This window comes from Monodelphis domestica, chromosome 4, assembly GCF_027887165.1.
Source record: "Monodelphis domestica isolate mMonDom1 chromosome 4, mMonDom1.pri, whole genome shotgun sequence".
NCBI lineage: Eukaryota > Metazoa > Chordata > Mammalia > Didelphimorphia > Didelphidae > Monodelphis > Monodelphis domestica.
The window spans coordinates 285,768,548-285,796,204 of NC_077230.1; the positions used below are offsets into that span (position 1 = coordinate 285,768,548).

General features: G+C 38.5%; 1 protein-coding gene and 1 pseudogene across 3 annotated transcripts in view; one reads left to right on the top strand and one right to left on the bottom strand.

Annotated features, from left to right (window-relative positions):
• Nucleotides 1-27,657, bottom strand: part of OPCML (opioid binding protein/cell adhesion molecule like) — a 1,618,997-nt gene that overhangs the window by 1,232,964 nt on the left and 358,376 nt on the right. The window lies entirely within an intron of this gene.
• On the top strand, nt 1,598-12,110 carry LOC100618815 (trafficking protein particle complex subunit 6B-like; annotated as a pseudogene).

Consider the following 27,657-nt stretch of genomic DNA (forward strand, 5'->3'; position numbering starts at 1 on the left):
GTGAGTAGCCCAGCCCATGATCTCAAGGGGCCAGTGAGCCAAGGGTCACTTAGGAAGCACCAACCAAGTTTTCTGCTAGGCATTACAGGATACACATGCCAGAGAGCACTGTTAGAAGGAATTGGCAAACTACCGTCTTCCTGACTCTGCCAGCTAGAGGAGCTGCTAAAGCTATCCTAAACCTCATTAGAAGCTCCTGTTCTCCCCAACCCTTTTTACTGAATGGATGTTCTGTGGACCCCAAAGACTTCAAGACCTGATCGAGAGTTTCTTAGAACATTTTCTAAGCATGAATCCTGCATTTTAGTAATTAACTGTAGGAGAAAAGACAGGCTGGGCCTGGCAGGCTTTGAGCTTACAATCTGGATAATCCATCTGGAAATCCAGCATCCCGGGTGGAAGTCAAATAAAAATAAAATTAAAACAAACGTTCACAAGCCACCTGCCCTGCTCCGAAGCTGGGTTGTTTGAAGCTGGCCTGACCTTTCCTCTGGTCAGTTAGGTCACCAGAGATCAGGGGCTGTGAACCCAAGGAGTTTCACAACTGTTCAATGAGCAAAGCTACTATAAGCCTAGAGATAGAGATGAAGCAGCCTCCATGTAATGGAAAGTCCATAGGATTTAGAGTTAAGTTTTCAGTCAAATCCTGACTGCTGAATACTACCTGTGTGCATCCCTGGGCAAATCAATAAACCAGCATACGCCTCAGTTACTTCAGCACAAAAATCAGGGGGTTGTGTTAGATTTTCTAAAACAAGGTCACAGAACTAGGGCTGGAATGGGTCTCAAAAGCCATCTAGTAGAATCCCCCTCACCCATTTTATATATGAAGAAACTGAGGCTCAGGGTGCCTGAGTGATTTGATTAAGATTATAAAATAAGTGTCAGATCCTGTCTCTATAGTTAGTGCTACTTCCACTGTACCACATGCTATCTCTAAAGTCTCTTTTGTATCTAAATTCCACCTTTGTTCATATCACTGCTGACAATAAGATAACTGGACTCATCATCTTACAAGGGACCTCAGAGATCAGAGTCACCCAGTTTCAGAGCCAGTAGTTCCCCCCAAGGGTCTCTCTAGTCCAAATCCTACCTGAAAATGGGTCAGCCAATTTTGGGTTAAGACTGTCAATGAAAGGGAATCCACTACTTACTCCCAAGGCAGACCCTGGATTATTCTTATTATTAGGAAGTTTTTCTTACTATTAAACCTAAATCTTTTATTTCTGCAACTTTCACCCATGGATCCCAGTTCTCCCCTCTGGCAAAGAAAAAGGAACAAATCCTTCATATGACAGCCCTACGGAAACTTGAGTGTTGCTATCATGCTCCCTTTAAGCTTCTTTTTCAGGATGGAAATTCTCAGTTTATACTCCCTCTCCTAATATGGAATGCACTTTCACTGTCCTGCTTCCCCTCCTCTCAATGCCCTTCCTAGGGGTAGTTAGGATATTCATCGTCAGCTATTACTATTATTATCTGGGCTACTGCATCCTTTCTTTGGTGTGTACCCTTGGCAGCTGACCACACTGGTCAGACAGATGGAATAACAATTTAGCAATGGTTGGTGCTCTGATGGGTAGACTGTCTGGTCCTCATGGGCCCCCACCTGCATCCCCAGCTCTCCATCACCTTTGATGCTGCCTCCTCCTCATGCAGGCATCCATCCCATAAAGAGCTCCTGCATTCACAGCAGGCTTCCAAAGGACCAACTGTAGGTGTGGACAGGGTTGGAAATGTCATCCTGCAGCATCAACTGCTCCCTTATTCCAACACCTTCATTTAACACATGAGAAGGAGGCCTAATAATAACCTACATTGACATAGTTTCTGAGGTTTGTACAGTATGAGTTGTCTTATGTCACGTAGCTTTAAAAAAAAACTCTTACCCTCTGCCTTAGAATCAATACTAAGTACTGGTTCTAAAGCAAAAGAGCAGAAAGGGCTAGGCAATGAGGGTTAAGTGACTTGCCCATGGTCACACAGCTGGGAAGTATCTGAGGCCAAATTTGAACCCGGGACCTTCCATCTCTAGGCCTGGCTCTCTATCCACTGGGCAACCCAGCTACCTCTATCACATAACATTAGTTTTGACATCCAGATTAGGAGCCAGGTCTTTTGACTTCAAGGTCAATAGTCCTCAGACAGAGTTATCCAAGATTACATATAGAGTTAGGGGTAGAGGCCAGATCATAAGCAAGACAATGCATTTCTATATCCCAAGTAAGAACTGAATATTACTCTCCAATCAATCCACAAGTCTTTATTAATTAATTTATTAATTAATATTTATTATGGGTTCTATATATATATATATATATAAAACAAAGGCAAAATAATCCCTGACCTCAAAGAGCTTACATTCTAATAGAAGATACAATGTATACAAATGTAGACAAGTATTTTAAATTTTAAAAATCATTTCATTTACATTTATTTTATTTTAATTTTAAAAATTTTAAGTTAAAAAAATTAAGCTGCACAAAACATATACAAGGACATAAAAGGGAGTAAAGCAAAAAAGTCATTCAGAAGGTCCTTCACATGAGTCTTGAAGAAAAGCAGGGATTTGGGGTAGCTAGGTCATACAATGACTAGAGCTCTAGGCCTGGAGTCAGAAGGATCTGGGTTCAGATCTGGTCCCAGACACTTCTTAGTTGTATAACTCTAGGTAAGTCACTTACTCCCAATTGCCTATTCCTCATCACTTTTCTGACTTGGAGCTAATTTTTAGTATCAATTGTGAGACAGAAGATAAGGGTTAAAAAAAAAAAGAAAGGAAATCAGGATTCTAAGAGGTTGAGGTGATGAGAGAGTAAATTCTAGGCATGATGCACAATCTGCACAAAAGGAAAGAAATGAGAAACAGCATAACGAGTAAGGAATAGTGAGAAAGACAGTTTGGCTAGAGGGTAGAATGGAGAGGAATAATGTGGTCTAAGGTTTGAGAGACAGGGTGGGTTCAAGTTGTGAAGTTATAAATCAAATAATCAATAAGTATTTATTAAACACTTAATATGTGTCAGAAGTGGTGCTGAAATCTGAAATGCCAAACAGAACTTTATTTTTGATCCTAGAAGTAATAGGGAGATATTGGAGTTTATTGAGGCATCAAGAGAGTATAGTGGATAGAGCACTGGGTCTGGAGCCAGGAAGACCTGAGTTTAAATTCAATTTCATATACTTTAACCTGTGTGACCTGGGTAAGACACTTAACTGCTATTTGCCTCAGTTTCTTCCTCTGTAAAATGGACAAAAATACTAGCACCTACCTCTCAGGATTGCTAGGAGAATCAAATCAGATAATTGTAAATGTTTTAGCATAGTACCTGGCATATAGTAATTGCTATATAAATGTTAACTATTAGTTATTTAAGACTCTGGAGTGTCTCAGTTTCCTCATCTGCTCATATAATGAACTGGAGAAGGGAATGGCAAATCATTCCAGTATCTTTGCCAAGAAAACCCCAATGGAGTTTGGAAGAAACAACTGAACGACAAAGTATTTTGAGTGAAGGTAGGATGACATGTACTTTGGGAAAATCAAATTGACAATTATGTTAAAGATGAACTGGGTGGGAGAGAGATATTTGAGGGACAGAAACGAATGTGGGTTATTGGAATAGGCCAGAAGTAATAAAGATCAGATGTAAGATGCTGGCTTTATGAAGAAACTATGGAAGAGATATTATGCATTTAGAAATGAAAGTTTGGCAAATTGATTGGATAAATAGAGTGAATAAAAGTAAAGAGGCTCCTGCCCTCAAGTAGAATGCATTTTAAGAAGAATGTCTGTGTGTGTGTGTGTGTGTGTGTGTGTGTACTGCTAAATAATAGCTAACACTTTAAGGTTTGCAAAGCATTTTATAAATATTATCTAATTTTATTCTCATAACAATCCTCAGAGGTGGAGGCTATTATTATTTCTTTTCTACCTATGAAGAAACTGAGGCAGAGAGTCATTAACTGACTTGCTCAGGGTCACATGGGTAGTATTTGAAGTCAGTTCTTCCTGACTCTAGGTAGAGAGTATTCTATCCACTGAGCCACCCTCCCTGTAAAGTGAATTTTGTTGTGCAGAGTTACAGGGACTGTGACTCCCAAGACAGTGGTCCTAGCAAGACATTGAAAGCAAGTATGTGGTTGAAGGTGGTGGTGGGGAAGAGGATGTAGGTATAGCAGGGTAGATGGCAAGATGACTGATTAAGGAGGTTGTGCTGTCCTAGTAGATGGCTAGATAGGATGAGAGATATTGTCTGGAGCTGGATAGGAATAATGGGTTGGGGGAGCTTTTACTTCTCATCCTCCAGACCAGAGGGTTCAGCCCCAGAGTAGAAGGCCAAAGCTGAGAAGAGAGAGCAACATATTGGAAAATGACTGAGACCTATTGATGGGAAGACTTGAAAATCTAGGGGTGTTAAAACTCCTTAGAGGAAGAGGTCAAAAATCACTCAGCTAGAAGATGGGACTCTCAGAGTAAGAGCTACCCAACAATATAATGTTTTGTTTAATGAAATGTCTAAGCCTTGGAGGCTTGCAATAATAAAGCCAAAACAATGATGACTACACTAAAATATAACATATGCTTTAGAGTCAACAGGACCATGAACCCATAAAACAGATGGAAGAGGAAGAGGAAAACACTGTTAAACAGAGGCTACAAATTTACAATAGCCCATGCTTTCCTTCCAATTCTTCTCTCAGGTATCAGGGAGCCTGACATACATTTTAGACTTAGTTCTTTTCAAGCTGCATTTTGGAGTCGTTTTGTAAAAGTTAAACACAGTTCAGATTGGGAGGGCTTTACAGCAATTCCCATTACACAGGCTGCTGTCAAGACTCTAAATACCATGTTTAAAATGGAGGCTGTGTCTTCAGCACAGTTGAAGAGACACTGGTTAGTTTTTTTTGTTTTGCTTTGTTTTATTTTCTGGTTGTGAGAATGAGGGTTTCCCCTGATACTACAGAAAGAACAGCAACAACAAAACAGCCTGCAGAAAGTTAGAGTTGATCCTGGGAAGTGGGAAACAAAGCAAATATACAATGAAAGGAAAGTTAGGAGAAAGAACAGAGAAGACAGTTCAAAGTAAAGGAAAATCTGATCCCAGAAGGTAAAAATATCATCCAGGGGTGGTATACAATAGAGATAAAATTTCCCATAAAGCAATGGAAACCCCATAATGTAAATCAAATATGGTGGGTTAGGTTTCTTTCATTGCTAAGAATCAAAATATTTCCTAAACCAGATCTTTTTTTTTGTTGTTTGTTTTTGTACCTATAAGAAGCTGACATACATACTCAAAGCTATCCTCCAGGAGAGAAGTGATCAGAATTCTTATCTCTTGTACATACACAGACATTTAGTCCAGAAGGGGAATTCATTCATCCGTGTGCATATACAACACAGAAACCCAGTGCCCTATAGTGGGGCTGGATTTAACCACTAACGTGATCCCCCCCCCCCCAAAAAAATAGGTCAATTCATGTCTCTCTGTGTCTACATATACATCTCTCACTAAATAAACTCAAATAGCTCCCTGTTGCCTCCAGGAGCAAATACAATATACTTTGACAATCAAAGCTCTTCATACTTATCCTCCAATCCCACTTCCCATCCCCTCACCTTTCCTTTTATCCTCACCTTACTCTTCAAACACATCCTCTTATCCATGGACACTGGTCTCTTGACTCCTCCATGAACAGGACACTCTGTCTCTCATCTTGGAGCCTTTCTCAGGCTATTCCACATGCCTAGAAGGCTCTCCCTCCTCCATTCTGATTACTGACCATCCTGACATCCTTTGAGCACCTCCCCTTCTACTAGAAGCCTTTTCTAACCCTTTTAATTCCAGTGTTTTCCCTCTTCTAATTATCTGCCATTTATTCTGTCTCTAGCTCACTTTGTGTAAATTGGTGTGTATGTTGTCTCCCTTATTAAACTGGAAGTGCCTTGAGGGTGCAGACTGCCCTCTGTCTCTTTGTCTCTATCCCAAGTGCTTAGTTCAGTGCTTGGTACGTGGATGGTACTTCATATATGTTGAATGAATTGAATTGAACTGAAATTCTAAGGAGTCAGTAAATTTAATTGCTAACTAAAACAGAAGACAATATTGCCTGAACACTCACTGTGTAGATAATACTCTAAGTAGTCTGTATGTTTGTATCTGGGGATGTAGAAAAAAAGATAATCCCCTCCCACCAACTTCAACAACATCTAATTTTCCCTCAGTGTTATCTCACTTGGTAGTGCTGCCTCTCCATACCAACTATAAAGACCAAGCAGATTCATTTTCATTTTTTCTCTATTGCTTCTTCCCCTTGGTGCTTTTTTAGTCTACAAGAGAGATGATGGGGGGGGGGGAGGAGGGAAGAAGGTGTGGAAGAATGTCTGTCCCACCCCTAGCCCACTCTACCAAAAGCAGTAGTTGTGCTTCTCCCCAGAAGCACAAGGTATAGGAGACATGTGTTTGTGCTATCCCTGAGGGACACACTCAAGTATAATGAAAATGATTGATTATTTCATTCCCTAAAACGTGTAATTTGGCCACTAAGCTTTCTAGCAGAGAACCATGATTAATTTGGGTAGCATTAGAATAAAGAGTTGCTTCATGGGTAACTTTGAGTTCAAGAGTCCAATGGCATTTAGCTTCACATATATATATATGTGTGTGTATAGATATACATATATAAACATAGATATAAACCATATTTAAATAATATATATATGTCATATGGACAGAATATTCTACAGGTTTAAGGAAAAAATCACAAATCTAAGACAGGTTGGGGCTAGAGAGCAATTTGTCTGAAAAAGTATCTGATAGTTTCAGATGACTCCAAGATCAATATGAATCAACATTGTGAAATGGAAACCAAAAAACCTAATAAGAGCTTAAGAACTATTTAGAGGTCAGAAATAAAAGGATGATGTTGTTTTTCAGTTATGTCCTACTCTTCATGACCTCATTTGGGGTTCTCTTGGCAAATACAGTGGAGTGATTTTCCATAGCCTTCTCCAACTCATGAGGCAAACAGGGTTGAGTGATTTGCCTAGTAAGTGTCTGAGGCCAAATTTGAACTCAGAAAGATGTCTTCCTGATTTCAGGTTCAACAGCCTATCCACTGTACCACTTAGCTGCCTGGGTATAATAATCCTGATATATTTCATTCACCCTAGTAAGATACAGGATGTCATGTGTCATTATAGATACCACATTTTAGGGAAGACATTGAGCAAGTGGAGCACATTCAGAGGATGCCAAATAGGAAGGTGAAGGGACTTAAGATCATTTCAAATAAAGGTTAATAAAAATTGGCTTAAACAAACTCTGGCCTGAGGCATTTCCTAACTGACATTGGGCAAGTCACTTAACCCCCATTGATTACCCCATACCTCTCTTCTGTCTTGGAACCAAGGCAAAATATTGATTCTAAGATGGAAGGTTAGGGTTAAAAAACTGACCTTAACTAGAAAAATTTGGATTGACAGAGACTTGGGGATGGTCATAGTAGTGTATTAAACTATTAAAAGGGTTATTGTGTACAAGATATTTTTGACATATTCTTATTTTGGTCCCAGGCAACAGAACTAGTAAGGTTGGATTCTGGAGGGCAATTTGGAACTATGCCCAAAGGGTGCTAAAAGACTGTCTACTGTTTGATCAAGCCATAGCACTGCTGGGTTTGTACCCCAAAGAGATAATAAGGAACAATACATGTACAAGAATATTCATAGCTGCATTCTTTGTGGTGGCAAAAAAAATTGGAAAATGAGGGGATGCCCTTCAACTGGGGAATGGATGAACAAATTGTGGTATAGATTGGTTATGGAATACTATTGTGCCCAAAGGAATAATGAACTGGAGGAATTCCATGTGAACTAGAATGACTTCCAGGAATTGATGCAGAATGAGAGGAGCAGAACCAGGAGAACATTATACACAGAGACTGATACACTGTGGTACAATCAAATGTAATAGACTTCTCCATTAGTGGCAATGCAGTGATCCAGAACAACTCAGAGGGATTTACAAGAAAGAACATTGTCCACATTCAGAGGAAAAACTGTGGGAGTAGAAACACAGAAGAAAAACAACTGTTTGATCACATGGGTCAATGGGAATATGGTTGGGGATGTAGATTCTAAATGATCATCCTAGTGCAAACATCAACAACATGTAAATAGGTTTTGATCAAGGACACATGTAAAACCCAGTGGAATTGCATGTTGGCTACAGGAAGGGGTGGGAGGAGAGGAAGGAAAGAATATGATTCTTGTAACCAAGGAAAAATGTTCTAAATTGACTAATTAAATAAAATTTTAAAAATAAACAAACAAAAAAGAACTACTAAGGTTGGAAGTTGCAAAGAAGCAAATTTAGCCTTGATATAAGGAGAGAGGATGGAGGGAAGGAATCTTTCCTAATAATCAGAGCTATCCAAAACTTAGAATATGTAGATTTTCCCTTCATTGTGAATCTTCAAACAAAATATAGAAGACAATTTGTCAAAATGTTGTCAAAGGAATCCTTGTTCAGTTTTAGGTTGGAATAGAAGTATTCTTAGATCCTTTCCACTAGGACAGTGATGGCAAAACTTTTGGAACCTTTTTGGGACCCTGTGCCATACCCTACCCATCCCCCAGACTACATGCCCATGCCTAGTTCCCCATTGTGTGCCATGCCCTGCCCCCAACTGTGTGTCCCATCCCCTGCATTCTGGGAAAAGACCAAGCTCCCAGCTGACCAGGGGCCTACAGGTGCTCCCAGAGAGGTCTCTGTGTGCCATCTTAGGCATGTGTGCCATAGGTTTGCCATCACAGCATTGGGAGATTTTGTGATGCTATGACTATGGTTCTAATTTTCAACTTATGCAGAGAGATACCTAGCAAGGAGGTAAGAACACCCAGAAGGATGTACAAACAAGTGAATGACAATTTGATGTAAATTTAATACTTTAACAGCCTAAAGCTATGACTAGTCCCTTTTGACTAATCAGTAAAGACTGCCTAAAGGAGTTAATAAACAAAGAAATACTAATTACAGAGTGCTTGGGGAAAAGCATTCATTTGGGGGAAATGATTGATTTCTTTCTGATAACAATAATACCACCTTAGATTTATATTGCATTTTGATTTACAAAGCACTTTCACAAATATCTCAGCTCAGCCTTTAATAGCCCTGTGAGGTAGGTAGGACAGTCACCAGTATTTCAGTTTTGCAGATAAGGAAAATAGGAGGTATATTTTGTATAGATACAAGCCATCAAACTTTTAATAATTAAAGCTATGTCAAAGTGGAACATTCTGCCTCAACAGATAATGAATCTCAAGGCAATGAGGGTTCTGTGAATAAAGCACCAGTCCTAGAATCAGGATAACCTGAGTTCAAATTAGGACTCATATAGCTATGCCACTCTGGGCAAGTCACCTAACCCCAAATGCTTAACCCTTACCACTCTTCTATCTTGAAACCAATACTAGTATCAATTCTAATATAGAAGCTAAGGGTTTTGAGAAATAAAAAAGATAACAAGTCTCTCCATTGCTGGACATCTTAAAGGTGGGGCTGTATGCATACTCATACATTTTTGGACATTGGAGGGTATCAGAAAGGAGTTTCCTAGTCAAATACAAATTGACCTAAATATTCTCTTTGGTCTATTCCCTTTTCTGCAACCCAGGAAAACTTATACAAATTCAGAGCTAGGAAACAGCAAAACAGAGACAAGAACCAAGGCCTCCTTAATCCTGGTCCAGTGCTCACTCTACTACACCATGCCTCATTCCTCAAACAATTGATTCCCCTGCTATTTGCGATGACATTTACCATCTTTCGCCACTCCAGCAAATGAGACTTAGAAGCCTGATAGGCATTTTCCATCTCTGACATCCCTGCTTTCTGCCTTGTGAGAGAATGCAGGATCAGGAGAGAGCCTTGAATATTTAGTATTAATTTTTCCTCTGAAAACAGGCAAGGAGAAAACTCACCATTAATCGTCTCTGACAAGTATTGAAAATGTAATGTCCCAAGGAGCGAAAGTATGGTTTGATTACTTTGAAACAGGACCAAAAAAAAAAAAGTTGATTTTCTTCTTATTCAAGAATCTCGACCTAGGGATCTCTCCCCATCACAGTTAGAGTGGAAGAAATGCCCCTCATTCCGGTCTGTGGGTGCACATCTGTCTGAATGAATCAGACTAAACTTCAGAGATGGCTGGCAGTGCTCCTCCCAGGTGCCAGATGATTAGTGTGTAATATGCTATGGGAAAACGAGGCACTGGGAGAAATTTCTGTAGCAATCCCACAAAAACAGAAAGGGAAAAATGCGCCGGAAGCAATCAGTGCTTTTGAGAAGCAAAGAGACTTTATGGTGCATCTCAGAGCCAATGAACTCAGATAGCTTTGTAGGCATCAGATAATTAGTTCTTACAACTTCTCTGTGAGAGAAGTATTAATATCCCCCTGTTCACAAAAGAGGTAAAATGAGGCAACAGGAAAAGACTGGCCAGGAACAGAAATAGCTACTTGGTGGAAAAACTAGGAAATGAAACCAGGAAAGTCTGTGCCCATGTCACCAGCTGCCAATCTCTGGATGGGAGGGAAATGTCTAAAAGTGATATGATTTATTCCTCTGCTTGTAAGCAGAATTAGTCTTCACCCATCACCCAGCAAGGTCCTATTTATGTAATAATTTATTATTACATAATTTATAACAATAGATAATATTATAATTAACAATGTTATAATATTAATTATGAATCATATAAAATAACAATTATGATCTCATAAGATCCTATTTCTAATCATGTCTTTTATTTCTATGGAGACAATGACAATTTGGAAAAATGGCAGAGTGCTTGTTTGGCAGTCAGGAAAATATGAGTTAAAATTTCAACAATGACACTTGATAAACATGTGATCTTGGGCAAGTCACCTAAAGTCTTTTTTTACTATAGCTACTTCCTACAGAGTTTGTGATCTCCATGATGGAGGGCAGAGTTTCTTATGTTGAGACCTTCCTCCCATAATGTGTATTTCTACAGCTTTTCAGTTCAAAACTATTTGATTCATCTTGTTAACATTTTGTTAATATTGTTAACATCAGTATTTCCATATAATTATGATAGGTCCTTGGGGATGCACCTAGTTTACATAAGGCAGTGATTTCTACCCATGGAGCTTTGAGTCTATGGTTGTGTGCCTCATATATAAATAACTATAATAGAGAATAATATATAAATGCCCAATAAAGGTGCAAAAAAAGAAATAAATGAAGTCTAAGGGGACAAAAATTAGTGTGGAATGCAGAGATGATGGGAATCTTCTTGGAAGAGGGGACATTTGAGTTGGGCTTTAAAAGATGATTAGGACCCTGCTTGCGGCTGGGCATCCCAGTCAGGTGTGGGTGTCTCAGAGGATGTCAGTAAGCCCCCCACCTAGCCCTCTTAGGGCCTGACTCTGGTGCAGTGGGGCCAGGAGGAAGTGGTATCCACTGCAGCATTGGCGGTCATGCTTGGGTCCTGATCTGCCCTCCTGGGGGTCCCCAGAGCCCAGAAGAAGCAGGAAATGACAGGTGAGGTGAGACACTTTTCTTGCTTTTCCACAAGGAGATGGTGACTGGCATCTACAAGTCCACCGAGCAGGGGGAGGTGGAAAATGGAAGGTGCATTACTAAGCTGGAGAACATGGATTTTAGAGGGGGAAAAGGATTGATAGAAAGGGTTACAAAGGACATCACAAGGTTCAAGGATGAGTCAGATATCCTGAAGTTCATTTGAAAAGATTTTTGGACCACTGTTTTCAAGAAACAAATTGATAATCTAAGGACAAATCATCAAGATATCTATGTGCTTCAAGAGAACAAATTTCGACTCGACTCAGATGTCTTCAGGAAAATAGTATTTAGATCAGGAACCTAAGTATTTAGCATTTACATGTGGCTTAATCAGAGGTGACATCAAATTTAGGAATAAAATGTATTGTGAGGGCTTAAGGGTCAGCAATGCCAGCATGTAAATTTCAAGTGATGATACAGAAGATGGAGCATGTTCTCAAATGCTTCTGCAATGTGAAGAGATTATGTAATTCATGTATAAAGATTTTTGAGTAGTAACTTTTGACTTACTGGCATTGTTATAAGTTTCTACAGTACATTAATTGATGTAAGCTATATGTTAATTTATTAGATGTTGTAATATTCCCTCTCAAATAAAATTGCCCTAGAATAGTTTATATATTATCTGATAGAATGGGAGAGTTTCCAAGAAAATTTTACTGAGACACTACACTGTACCTATATTACAGTATGCCATATGCAACTTTTATTTCATGAAAAAGTTTATTAAGTAAGCATACAACTAAGTAAAAAAATAAAATATGATTAGGAATTCCACAGGTAGAGGGAGAAAGAAGGGCATTCTAGGCACAAGGACAGCCTGAGAAAAGATACAGAAGTGTAGAAACCCTCTGATGGTAAGTAGACCATTTGGGCTTCCATATAGAATATTGTAATGTTAAGTATAGAATATGCCTTCTTTTATGGTTAGGAGAAATTTCATATATGTTATGTTACATGTTAGCAACAACCCTATGAGCTATGCCATGCTAGTATGATTAATCACATTATATAAATTAAAAACAGAGGTACAAAAGGTCTAAGTGATTCTCCACAAGATCTCACAGCCAGTGAGTAGGACAGCTAGAATTCCTAAATCCAATGCATTTTCCATTGGACTACACTGCCTCTCATTTATATCAAGAAATATGTACCCATGGTAGAACATGATCAATTATACAATTCCCTTTGTACATTTATTCGCATCCCCATAGTCTAGCTCGGTGGCCCAGTGAATAGAATGCAGTAGTAGAGTCAGGAAGACAACCTTGTGAATTCAAATCTGACCTCAGACACTCACTAGCTCTGTGTTTCTAGGCAAGTCACCTATCCCTGTTCACCTCAGTTTCTTAATCTGTAAAATATAAAATGCTGTAGAAGGAAATGAAAAGCCACTCCAGTAACTCTGCCAAGAAAACTGCCAATGGGGTCATGAAGAGTTGGCTACAACTGAAACTACTGAACAACAACAAATAGTACATTTAGTACATACTGCTTCTTTACCTGTACAGTGCCTCTAGCCAGATGGCTCTCCCTGGAAATAAGTTAAACACTCACTGTTCATTATATATGTTCCCTCTAGTTATTTCCCTCTCCCTCTCCTACCTAGGCCTGTCTCTGCAGCTAGGTTTTCTGATGGAGGAATCTAGTTGCCTAGATCCTACTTTAGGAAAACGCTTCTAATACCTATGACATTAGCCACATTAAAATGCACCAAAAGCCTATTGAATGAGCACACACTCTTTCCCCCACTTAACTGATTATATGGTATTCCATTATCAGAAGACACTTATAAGCCTTTATAAATATCCAGAAGGGTCACTTCCCCAAACATTCAGGTTGTGTTCCTAACTACCAAAGGATATTATGTTGTTAACATGAAATTGGTCTATTCAACTTCCTGATTTTCCTTTATAGAGGAGACAGCTGATCTTCTTTTCAGATTCCAGTATATTAAAGTTCACAATTAATTTAGATAACACCATATGAACTGATAGTAAAAATGTCTGGCAATTAAATAATGAATGCTGGAGAGCCACAGGCATTAAAGATAGCAGAGCACACCTTTCTTATAATGATGTAAAATCGGTGTGTTTTCATATGATTTAATTATAGATTGACAGGAAATGTGCAAAACCACAGATTAACAATTTTTAAAGTAAAGCATATAATAAGAACTCCATTCTCAAAACTATGATTAGCATTGAGCAGGTTAAATTTGCCACACTGTAAAGGGGAATTTGTAGATCCCAAATATATTAACTTAGCACAAACAGAGATAGAGAAGACTTAAATGTGATATGGATAGATTATGTTCCTTGTAACAGAGAAGAAAAATCAGACTTTTAAGCAATGTAAGCCTATTTCTAATGATATATTCTGCCCAGTCCACTGACTAAGTTTTACATAAAAAGGGACTGGATAATTCCCCCAAAAGTAGAGGGCAGAGGTTTCAACAATAGTTTTCTTCTCTTCCCTTCTCTTTATGGAGCAGAACGCATCCAGTTTTAATGAATAAATCTTCAAGCATAGATTAAAATCTCTTGATCAACAGTGAAAAGATCTCCATCTTGGGCAGTCCCTTCATGCAAAAGAGGGGAAGAAGACAGCTAGCACAGAGTCCCACGAATCCAGCATCTTCTAGGATGCATGTTTCCTTCCTGCAATGATTACTTTCTTCCACTCCACTCATTCCTAGGCAGAGTAAGGACCCCTGGGCTATCTACTTGAGGGTTCTATAATTCTGGCGCCATTTTGCTTCCCAAAGAGGCTTAAGAAGTATTCCCATCCCTCTCCCAGCATGACTATATCCTGAGTCAGACTATCTTCTGCACTGCTTTGTCCACATTTCCCCATGTGATTTTGCCCCAGTTGCCCTGAAAGGTAGGTCTACTTGTCTATTGATGGAAATGTAAAGTGCCAGCCTCATGCATTCACTGTACTTTGAGAGTCAGAAAAACCCATGCTTTCAGCACAGGTGGGCTCAAAGGGAACAGCCACAACTTCCCAATCTAGAAAGTCCCTGGGAATGAAGCTAAGCAAACTGAATACATACTCTGTAAAGGCCAGATGTGCACAGATTGGTGCAGAGGGGAGGTCCTCTCCTCTGAGCATCTCAGCAACAAGTTAGTTTCTCCCACAGGAAGACAGAACAGCTGCCTTGGAAATTTCATGGCATTTTTCTTGCTCACTGACGTGCTGACATTCCATTTCTAAACATCCGGCCTCGGCTTTTACTTTGACGTGGGCTGTGTGTTTTTCTGCTGATTTTTTTTTTAATTTCATGAACACTGTGGAGTTTGTTAAAAATCCACCTGCTACCTATTTTAGGAAATGGTTAAGATGTCCATTAACAGGCTAAACAAAGGAATACAGGAGGCCTGGAACTGGACAATATCCTTAATATTCAATAAGATCAGTAAGCCATCTTTCTAAATAGAAGATCAGTGTTGATAAGATTACCTTTTTTTGTATAGGAAAGACGAATATATTATTATTTTCCTAAGAAGACAGAAATGTATAAGGGTTTGGACATACTTCAGTGCCCCTGTGGGAAAGTTTGCTATGATAATGAAGGAAATGAAAAAAAAAAAGAAATATCTTCAAGGATGTGTGATTTTTGTACATCTTGCTTTCCTGGATAGATTATTGTGAGGGATAACTTAAGATACATAAGAGCTCAAATAAAAGATAATATCCTAGGAGCCACTCAAATCTAATTCTCACATCTTGGTCACTGTCTTTTCAGTATAGAAGTGTGGAAAATGATAGCTAAAGCACTAAGAATGTCATCTTTTATTATTATAATTAGCATTATGATGATTATTTAGAGGAGAGAAAGGAAAAAATACTTTATGTTCATAGAATTATGGACCAATTCCCCACTTTACTTTGGCAGGGGGGATTCACAAATGGGAGCAGAGAAAGGCAGGAAGGCTTATAACATCTGCACAAGTCACAGCATTTTTTTCTATAGGGTCTCACATATGTAACCTAGTTTGAAGAGAGAAATAATTCCACCAGGTAACTCAGAAGTAATACACAATTGAAAAAATTAGAGGGACTTTTTTTTTTCCCCTGGTGATCGAGCACAGGGAACTTCTTAATGGAAGAGAGCTAAGCATTGATACCTTTTAGATTCTATTTAAAATAGAACTTTGGGGTGCATGTCCTCTAAAAGTATTTCTTATTTAATCCAACATTGAATTTTACTAGTTGAGGGACTGAAAACATCACAAACAGAGTGTTTGTGTATGTGTGTGTGTGTATGTGTGTGTGTGTGTGTGTGTGTGTGTGTGTTTCTTCCCTAAAATAGGGACTGGGAAAGTCTCAAGAATTTGGAAAAAAAGATATAGAGACTTACTTTCAAATAAACAGTTTAAATTTATACCAAATTACACATTCCTCTTCTGACTTTTTGCTATCTGGAGCTTGCAATGAAAATCACTGCTACAATGGCTGCAGATTCTAAACATGCTCAGTGGTTTTCCTAGGGCAGGCCATAGAAACAATTAATCTTCAACCTCTTACCTGATGGAGCTTTAATCATAATAATTGCTAAAGATCCGGGAAGGGGAGGGGAAAAAGGGGAGAGAAGAGGAAGGAAGAACAAGGATGAAAAAACTGACAGATAAGGAAACTGAGGCAAATGGAGGTTAAAATGACTTGTTGAGGGCCCCCAAACCAGTAAGTGTCTGAGGCATTTGAACTCTGGTTTTCCTGACTAGACCCATTGCTCTATCTGTTACTCCCTGTCTTTGGGCTAGTAACTTCCATATTTACCAGGTAAGGTAATTAGGACTTGCTCACAAAGATTAAGAGAATAACAAAGTTACTCAGTTATTAAGTGTTCAACTTCTGAGTAGAATACATGGTCAATGACTTATAGTGCTATTACAATTTGGTTTTGGCTGAAAAATTTGCGAATGTGGGCCAGCTGCACCGAGTGCAATGAAATTCAGTGGCTTAGCAAGCTGGAAACTTACCTGACTTCCATGAAGGTCAGAATGGATAAAGAAAGTGATGGTCAACTAGGACATCCTGAGTTCAAGTCTAGCTTCTGGTACATACTGCCTATGTGACCCTGGGGCACTCTCTAGGTCGATAAGTCACAGAGAACATGATGGACTATACTTATTGATGGAGGGTTTCTTTATGAGTGCCCTATATTAATGAAAATAGATCTGGTCTCTCTACCTTGGTGATCATCCAACTTTAGCCAAGAAACTTCAAGAGATGGTAGGAAAAAAAGATATTCTGGTGTTCTATAGCTAAGAACAGAAAATTTTAGAATTCAGAGCCAGAGAGCATTTTAAAGGTCATCTAAACCTTTGTTTTACAGATGAAGAAAATGAAACCCTGTGAATTTGCCAAAGTCAATTTGCAAACAAGAAGGAGAGTCAGGACCTTAATCCAGATTTTCAGATTCAAACCTAATGCTTTTTCCACTATAGCACACTATTATTTATGTCTAACTGCAATGCAATCATTGATCTGACACATAGAAGGATAGATGATCTTGCCCCCAACATGTGTGTACTGCCAAAATGATTCCCACAATTCCATGTATTTCTATATCTTTTCAGATCAGAAATTCCTAGAGGAAAAGTAACCTTTACATGCAAGTCTTTTTATATATATACATATATATATATATGAAAAAAATATATATATAGTGTTTAGTATACCTTTGGTGCTAAATCCATTAACAAAAGCTGTACTCAAGAACCAGGTTTTATGTTACTGACCCTTAGCTCTTTGTTCCTCCTGACACTGGGTGCTTTTTAGTTGTGGAGGAGGATTGGGAAATAGAAGAAGGGATCCTCATAGATTTGGAAGAATATTTAAAGCTACAAAGGCAGAATTAAAAAGGATTCAAAACTTGATAGAATAATAGTTCCAACTTTTGTGTACACAACAGATAATCAACATGTGCTATAAAGGATTGTTATTTAAATATATTTTTTGAAAACATTAATAATGTGTTATTTTGATGAAACATTCACTAGGGCAAACAACCAAACAAAAATACCTTTCTCCTTTAGAACCTTTTATTTTCCTAATGGATATTTATAATAAGAGGATTTTACTGATTTAGATTTCTGATTTTGCACATATCCTTAAGGATGCTTAACTAAAGATCTTAAAGTATCCTTTACTTGATTTAAAAAAAATAATTATGTTCTTATCATGTACTTAATGAAGACTTGGGTGGAATTCCTAATTAGGACAATGGCATACTTCAGAAGGAGATGGAAGGAGATAGACAGAGAGGACAGACAGGGAATACAAAGACATAAAATGAAAGAGAAGCCGATGAAGACAGAAGAACAGAGAACTGGAGAAGAAGCTAAACCTAGACAGAAACAGGAAACATTTCTCTTATTTTCTCAGTCTTACAGATTTCAATTTATGTGAATCCCCTGAACTCCTTGTTAAGTAACCTTATAACACCACCATCTCTCTGGTTTCTGTATACTTTTTATTCATTCAATCGCCATGCTAATTCAGGCCATTCTCACATCTCATATGGACTTTGTAATTGAATTCCTGGTTTCCTTTTTTCTCCAATGCATTCTCCATATAGCTACCAAAATAATCTTCCTTCTATACAAGTCTGATCATGTCACTATTTTGCTCAAGAAACTTCAATGGGTCCCTATGTCCTTTAGAATAAAATAGAAACATCTCACCTAGGTTTTTAAGACTTTGCATTCTGACTCCAACTCATCTCTCTCTGGGCTGATTTCATATTCATCCCCTTTATGCACTGTGTTCCAATGAGTCTCTCCTACTTGCTGCTCCACCTTTATATAGGCTGTCCTCCATCCCTGGGATGTATCCCTCCTCACTTCTGCCCCTCCGAATGTTATGTGACCTTCCTTCAAGTCTCAGTTGATGTATCACTTTCTATATGAAATCTTTCCTGATCCCCTTAGCTAGGAGTATTCACTTCCTTCCCTTTAAATGATTATGTCTAGGGATTTATGTTTCATTCCCTAGAGGAAAGAGATTTTTGGAAGAGATGAGGGACCTTTAGAATCCCAGTTCTAAGATCTATGGTAGTTACTATGATTAAGTCTGGATCTGTCCAGGGATTGAAGATTAATTGTTTATATGCTTATATTTTCATATACACGAGTCAGGGAGGGATTAGGCAGGTATAGGGGGAAGGGAATGCCAAAATGTCAATGCTCCTAATTCTTGCTTAAAAGTAAGGGGCTTTAAGTTAAAATTTTCCTTTTCTTGTAACAAGACTAGACTCTAGAATAGTGACCCTTCTGTTGAAATAGTCATTTCTAGCTGGGTTTAGAGCCCTCAATATTTTCAAATTCAACTTCAGGCACATACTAGCAGATTCTTTTAGAACTAGGGAGAGGCCAAGGATATAGCAGCTCCTTTATTGGGAAGTTTGGGAGAATTCTACGCCTCTCCTTCCACTGAGAGCCCTTTAAGCACCCTTCAGGGGAAGACCTGGGCATTAGGTAGGAGCTGGCTGGTAAAAGTCCTGCTTGAACTTCTTTTCAGTCTGGGTGGGTGGGAAAAAAATGAATCTTATGAAATGGTGATTCTTCCTCACTGTTTCCTCTCTATTTCTATCTCAACCACCCATCTTTGACCTTGCAGACCATTCTTTCCTGCCTGATATACCTATCTGAGATGTTTCAGAACATTCTTCTCTTCCTGGCCTTCTGATAGTTCCTTCTTTTTTCATCATTAGTTCATCATTTTCTTCTCATCCCTTAAACATGGCGACTCCTAAGGGATCCATTCTTAGCCTTCTATACTCAAAAAACTTGGGGCCTCATCCACAATTATGACTTTAATTATAACCTCAATTCAAATGATTCTCAGATTTGCAATTCTTTATTCCTCGACCTTTCACCAGAGCTCCAGTTCTACTATATTTACTGAACTTATGCTGGTTTTTTTCTCCTCAATTATTCTGCTAGATAGTCAACCTTCACAAATTCCAAACTCTAAAGCAAACTCAGTATCTTTCCCCCTAAAAAAGCACCTTTTCCAAAGTTCCTTAGTTTTATTCTGCATGGAATTAGAATATCTTCTTTACTATTTCCTCTCGATTTCCATCTCAAAAACCCATCTTTAGTAGCTAATTCTTCTGATGCTTATTACAATAACTTTATAAATGGATTTCCCCTCAAACCTCTCCCACTTCTGGTGCAGAGGATGAAGCACTGAACTTGGAGTCAGAAAGAACGGATTTCAAATTTCAAATCTAGACTCATCCACTTATTAGCTGTGTAACCCTGGATAGGCCACTTCACCTACATTTGCCTCAGTTTCCTCAACTGTAAAATGGAATCTCAATAGTAATCGATCTCACAAGATTCCCTTCTGCTCAAGTAACTTTCCTATTGTTCTGATCATGATCATTCTGTTCTCAAAAGCTTTCAATGAATTCCCGTTTCCTACCACATAAACTATATATCTCTGCCTTTAACATTTAAGACCTTTCAAAATCTAACTCTTACTTTATTATGAACCTTATCCTCCACTATTCCTCTACCATATTCTATATTCCAGCTGATCTAGATTAGTTTGCATCCCCATTTTCACACTATCCTCTCTCATGCTCCCATACTATCACCCAAGTCTGAAATGGATTCTTTCTCACACATGCCCTAAACTGTGGAAGTCTTTCTTCTTCCTCAAAGCCTAACCCTGAGCATCCCCTTCCTTGGTTATTCTTCCTCCTGAAAATGATCTCTCTCTACCTAAAGTTTTCATAGCCTCTTTCCTGGTTTCTCTTTTGCATTTAAAACATTCTCCCTCATATCATGAGTATACATATTTCACTTCTTTACTGGATTAGAAGTTTTCTGAAAGATCAGTATTACATCTGTCACCCCATCATTGGAATTTGATGCAGTCCCTTGACCATATTGACTACTTATCTACATTTGTTAAGTTGAATGAATTGTGGGGCAGGGTAGGTGTAGCCAGAAGGTACAATGGGTTTTAGACCCCACAACGGCATAAAATTATATATATATATATATATGTATATATATATATACATATATATATATATATATACTCACATTTATAATGCACTTTTATACTTATAGAACTCTCCTTATAACAACTTATGATAAAGGTCATGAAATCATTATGATTTCCATTTTATGGATGAAGAAATTGAGGGTAGAAATTGAAAAAAGAGAAATTAATGGGATAGTCCAACATTATACAGCTTATTGATGTTATAGCCAGGATTTGAACCTAGCTCTTTGGGACTCTCAAGGGAAGTGATCCTTCCATAATAATAATAAATAATAATAGCAGCTAGGTAGTTCAGAGAATGGTGTCAAGAAGACTCAAGTTCAAATACAGTCTCAGACATCTACTATGTGACCCTGGGCAAGTCGCTTAACATCTGTCAGTCTCAGTTTCCTCATTCATAAAATGAGAACAATAATTGGACCTGCCTCCCTGGGTTGTTGTGAGATAAAATGAGGAAATACTTGCAAATCACTTAGCACGGTTCCTGGTATATAGTAAGCGCTACATAAATATTAGCTATTATTATTAATTATTCTGGACTCCAAGACTATTGTTTCATTCACTCTACCACCTAGTGGGCCCTAAAAATGGGACTGTTATCCTGGAATTGCATGATCATTACCAACCTGCTATGCTGAAGTCTCAGTCCAAAGCACCATGACAGCAACTGGTATATCACCAAGAGAGCAGAGACAGAGTCCAGAATTCCCAGAATTACTTTCAAAGGCTCTCTGAAAAGTTGTGCAGAGTGCCTGAAGGAGCAGAAAACTCTTCCCTGCTCCCACTGTCTCATTAGGCCTCTTCATGAAAGGTCAAGATTGTAATAAAGCAAGGGGAGTTGTGTTCTTTCTCTTGCTGCACTGGAGTTCAGGAGACAGAAGCCTTTTAGGCATGCACTTTTTTCAAATTAATTAGTGGAAAACCTCCCCCCAGCTCTAAATGGCCCCTGGAGGAAAATGTTGCAGTATGATCCCTGAGGAAAAGAGATGACAGTCTTTTTCTGAAGAAAGATGAATCAGCTCACAATCCTAAAAACAGAACCACTTACATACCTGGCACCCCTTTTCCTTCCCAACAACTAGATTGTTTTACAAGAAAATTGCACCATTACAAGCTGATTTTCTCTCAGTAAAAATGAAATCTTTCATTAAATGAAATATCCTCAAATGTGAGAAATTGGAAGGCAGTGGGTGGGTGAGAACAGCAGCGAGCACAAACCAATGACTTTTTGGGGGGGGGGGAATTTTTATATTTATCTCTCAAAAATTAAATGGGGATTTATCTAATACATACATATCTACACTGGCATATAGGTACCTTTGGAAAGGTTATATACCTGCATGTATACATCTATCTACCAACATATCCACATACCAAATAGTATTATCATTTGTATTCCTATACTACATCCATGTGTATCCATATCAATCACCTACCCACAGATATATAGATACATGCACCCATCAATATAGACACGATTCTAGGTAGAGAGATAGGGAGACATATACACATATGGAGAAAATCTACACTTTCAAAAATCTGGAATTTCATTAGAGTGAATACTTCTTTCATCAATTCAGGCCAAAACCCTTTCATGCCTTGGTAGATAATCTTAGTGCTTTGCTTCAGTCAAAAAAAAAATCATTGCCTAGTCTCCAACCCTTTCATGACTAGTGTCTGAAGGTTTAGCTCAGGCTGGTCCTTAAACAAAAGACACACATTTCAGTAAGAGGGTGATTAAAATAGAGATCTAATTTTTTTAATCAAATCTATGGACTACCCTTACTCCCATCCCCCTGAAAAGTCTATTCATAGTTCGACTGAGAATCTCTGTTCTAGAGAGCATTAGAATGACCTTTTTTGTCTTGTTTTGCCTATAGAGACACCCCTTAGAAATCTAGATCTAATGCACAGAAGCATCCTTGGAGATGCACAGATTCTCATCCTAAGGAGCTGTCTCTGTTTCCTACATAGTTGGGATTGTGGAGGCTGAGATGGGGAGATGCATAGCTGAGAGAGAAGATGAAAGGGGGTGTAATGGTGCTGGGGTTGAAGTTGGGAAGATCTGGGTTACAGTCTCACCTCTGTCACTTACCAGCTGTGTATCCTTGGGGAAAATTTACTTAAGTTCTACATGTGTCAGGAAATAGCCACGTATCTGTAGATGGGATTCTACTTCTGATTGTTAGTTCAGGGAGCTCCCTATGCTAATTAAATCAAACTGATGACTCATATACCGTTATATATGCAAGTGTGTATATATAATATTTATATACAAATATATGAATTGTGAATCTCATCAGCATGAGGAATATAAGCATAGATGCACATATATCATATATTCATGTGTGCATTACATGGATCTATATACATGAGTATATGTGCATATGGGCTGCTAGGTGCCAGATAAAGTACCAGCCTCATTTTCCTGAGTTCGAATCTGGCCTCAAACACTTCATAGCTTGTGACCCTGGACAGGTCACTTAACCCTGTTTGCTTCATTTTCCTCATTTGTAAAATGAGCTGGAAAAGGTAATGACAAACCAATGCCAGTATCTTTAGCAAAAATACTATCAACAGTGTCATGGTGAGTTAGACATGAATAAAAATGACCTAACAATAACAATCAATGTGTGCATATGTGTGTGTGCATAAATATATATGTATACATATGTGTGTGAATATATACATATCAAATGTATAAATGTTTATAATGTATACATATGTACATGTGTTATGTGTACGCATCCATACATACAACTAAAATGACTCAACAACAAAAACATGGATATACAAATATGCATACACACCCACATGTCTTTGTGTATATACATATAAATAAGGGGAATCTAATTTTCAATTCTATTTAAGACATTCACTAGTTATGGGCAAGTCACTTGATTTTTCCACCTCAATTTCTTCATCAGCATATATGTATGTGCATGTTTCTGTGTGTGTGTGTGTGTTTTATGGAGAAAGATAGAAAGACAGGAGAGAAATAGGCAAATGGATGCCTAGATAGACATACAGATACACATAGACAGACAAAAGGACAGACAGACAGATAGATAGATAGATAGATAGATAGATAGATAGATAGATAGATAGATAGACAGACAGATAGATAGACAGATAGATAGATAGACAGGTAGATAGATAGACAGGTAGATAGATAGATAGATAGATAGATAGATAGATAGATAGATAGATAGATAGATAGATAGATAGATAGATGGATGGATGGATAGATAGATATCCTTAATTGGTTTTTAACAAGTTAAACATAGAGGACTAAACTAACAGAATCTGCCTGAGACTCATAGTTATTAATTCTCTTCTCTCTCCAAAGTTTCCTGGTTCTAGATTTGTGGTCAGCCTCTGGATTCCTTCTCTTGACCAATATTCCTTGAGAGACTCTTTGCAAGACCTGAGATTTGGGGATGAAGCACAGGAATGCAAAGGTAAATAAAGTAGAGTTCTATCCTCAAGCAACTTATGATCCAATCAACTTAGAGCCTATTCCACTTTACAATTGCACAGTGAGTCACACCAACTATGTTCATGAATCCATTAGCCCAGGGAAAATATATTAAATCACAACTTTCAATTTTCTTCTGAAATTTACATTTCAGTTTAAACAATGTACAAGAAAAAGAAGAGACAGAGAGAAAAGAGAAGCACAACTCAACTGGCAAGCTTAACACCCACTATTTCTCAGAAGCAATGGATGTCATTTGTTTTAATTTACCTCCAGACACTTAGGTTTTGTCTTTCAAACTTATGTCTCTTGCCCTTAGGGTTGAAGCCAGAGCCATGATTTGAGATGCCATCAGGAATAGTGCTATTATTCAGGCCATAATTAATAGTCTTGACTGAATTATTTACAGAGCACTCTTTAATTTCCTCATGCAATCCCTGTCTCTACCCAGGCAAAGAGGAAGGGGAAGTTGAATAAATGCCAGGTGAATTGAATTAACTGTCACCAGCCAGCCAATATAACTCACACCCTGAAGTCCTCTCTACTCAACAGCAGGGCAGTAGCACTTTTTTTCTCTCCCTGATCATTTTGCAAATATAACTGTCTATTTTGCTTTGCCTGTGTAGACACGAGTCATGTTTTACCAGTACCTCATAGACTGACACTTGGGGACCGAAGATGGCAGCACTCTCTCTCCAGTTCACATTTTCCTTGGTTATGTTTACTCCAAAGTCTAGACCCCTTGCTCTAGATCATGTCATTTCCCTGATCAAAAGGCTTCAAAAGGTCCCCATTGTTTCTAGGAAAAAATAAAAACTCTTCTTTTTAGCGTTTAAAGTCCTTCACAAACTGGCTTCAACTGAACTTTTTACAGTCTTGGTCAATTACTTCCTTACAAACATCTTACATGTAGTAATAATAATAATAGAATTTATAAAGCCTTTCCTATGTGCCAAGTTCTGTGCTAAGCATTTTTTCCCAAATATTATCACATTTGAACCTTGCAACAATTCCAGGTTGCTATTATTATGCCCCTTTTACAATTGAGGAAACTGAGGCAAATGGGATTAAGTGACTTTTCATACATTACACAGACAGTAAGAATCTGGGGTCAGATTTAAATTCAGATCTTCCTGAGTCCAGGCCCAGCTCAATTTAATCCACTTAATGTATATATCCATTATTTGTCTCAGTGCCTTTTCATGGGCTGTCCCTCATGCCTCTGAGAGTCTCCTTTCTCACGCTTGCCTCTTGGAATCCCCAATTACTTTCCCCCAAACTTTTTTCAAAGCTTAGCTCGAGTGCTCCCTGCTACTGAGCACCCATCCTGATCACACCACCTCTCCAGGTCTCAGTGCTCCTGCTCTCACTTGAAATTACTGCTTAATCTATTTACTTAATCCACATGCATGTTCCCAACCCCTGATGAGTTTCTTAAAAAGATCCAACTATTTCATTTTTACCCTTTTTACCCCCAAGAATTTTCCCAGTGCCTAGCAAGCACATAGTGGGTACTTCATAAATGCTTGCTGAAACAAATTTAATAAAGGAATAAAATACTCAGATAGGGCCACTCTCTGTGACTTAAACTGACAAGAATCTGCAAGTTGGGGAACAGCTAGGTGTCTCAGTGGATTGAGAGCCAGACCTAGAGACAGGAGGTCCTGGGTTCAAATATGGCCTCATCCACTTCCTAGCTGTGTGACACTGGGCAAGTCACTTAATCCCCATTATTCTGCCTTGGAGTCAATATTCATTCTAAAACAGAAGGTAAGGGTGTAAAAAGAAGAATCTGCAAGTCATGGATGTGATAATGTCTTATAAGAAACTATTGGAACCACAGCCCTATCATGGGGTGAGTTATAAATACCTTACAAAAAGATGTAGGTGATTTCTATGTCATCCAGAAGCAAACACATTAAAATGCAATTATAGAAAAAATATGTGGGGTAGGGGGGGCAGCTGGCTGGCTGGCTGGGTCAGGGGATTGAGAGTCAGGCCTAGATACATGAGGTCCTGGGTTCAAATCTGGCCTCAGATGCTTCCTAACTGTGTCACTCTGGGTGAGTCACTTACTCATCAATTGCCTAGTCCTTAATATTCTTTTGCCTTGAAACCAACACACAGTATTGATTCTAAGACAGGAGGTAAAGGTTAAAAAAAGGAGAAAGGAAAAAAGTATTCTGTAAAACTGAGCATTGTTTTTACTTTCATACTGTGGAAATAGTCTGATGTGAAGGCACCTGGCATCATGCCAAGGGGAATAGCAGAGCAATTGTCAACACATAGTGGGGAAAAGCAGAGAAGTCAAAGGGAGGATGTTAGTGTGGCTGCCTCACTCTCCAAGACCAAAAGGTCCCTGACTAGAGATACTAAAGCTTTAGTCTTCTGGGTAAGAGTTTGGTACCATGGAAAGGACTCTGCACCAGTCTACTAAGACCTGAAGATCAAAGCTATAGCTTTAACCAGGCCACTAAAAATCTTCATAATCTGGGATAAGTCATGTTATATATCTGTGGGCCTCAGTAACTCTGTAAAGTGAAAAGGGAAGAAGGGAAAAAGCATTTCTATCATGTGCCAGGAAATATGCTAAATGCTTTTGATAAATAACGAATGCTCTTATTATCCTCATTGTATTTTTGTGGTAACTGAGGCAGAGAGAAATTAAGTGATTTGCCCAGGGTCATGGAACTAGTAAGTTTCTGAGGCTAGATTGAAACTTGTGTTTTCCTGGCCTGGTCCACAATACCACCTAGCTGACTCTTATTTTTGAACCCTTGCCTTCTGTTTTAGAATCAATACTGTGTTGGCTCCAAAGTAGAACAGCAGTGAGAGCAAGGCAATGGGGATTAAGTGAGTTGCCCAAGGTCACACAGCTAGGACATGTCTGAGGTTAGATTTGAACCCAGCAAGACTTTTCATCTCCAAGCCTGGTTCTCTATCCCCAGAGGCACCTAACTGCCCTCTAGATGACTCTTTATTTTTAATTTGGAAAATTTTATTTAATTAATTAATTTAGAATATTTTTTCATAGTTACAACATTCATGTTCTTTCCCTCCCCTCACCCCATTATACTCCCATAGCCGATGTACAATTCCACTGGGTTTTACATGTGTCATTGATCAAGGCCTATTTCCATATTATTAATATTTGCATTAGGGTGATCCTTTAGAGTCTACATCCCCAATCATATCCCCATCGACCCATGTGATCAAGGAAAGATCTTTCTTCTGTGTTTCTACTCCCACAGTTCTTCCTCTGGATGTGGATAGTGTTCTTTCTCCCAGGTCTCTCAGAATTGTCCTGGATCATTTCGTTGCTGCTAGTAGAGAAGACCATTACATTCGATTGTGCCACAGTGTATCAGTCTCTGTGTACAATGTTCTGTTCTGCTCCTTTCGCTCTGCATCAATTCCTGGAGGCCCTTCCAGTTCCCATGGAATTTCTCCAGTTCATTATTTCTCTAGGTGACTCTTAAAAGGTCATAACTACATGATCTCCAAGGTTCTTCCATGTCTAATTTCTATCAATATCTT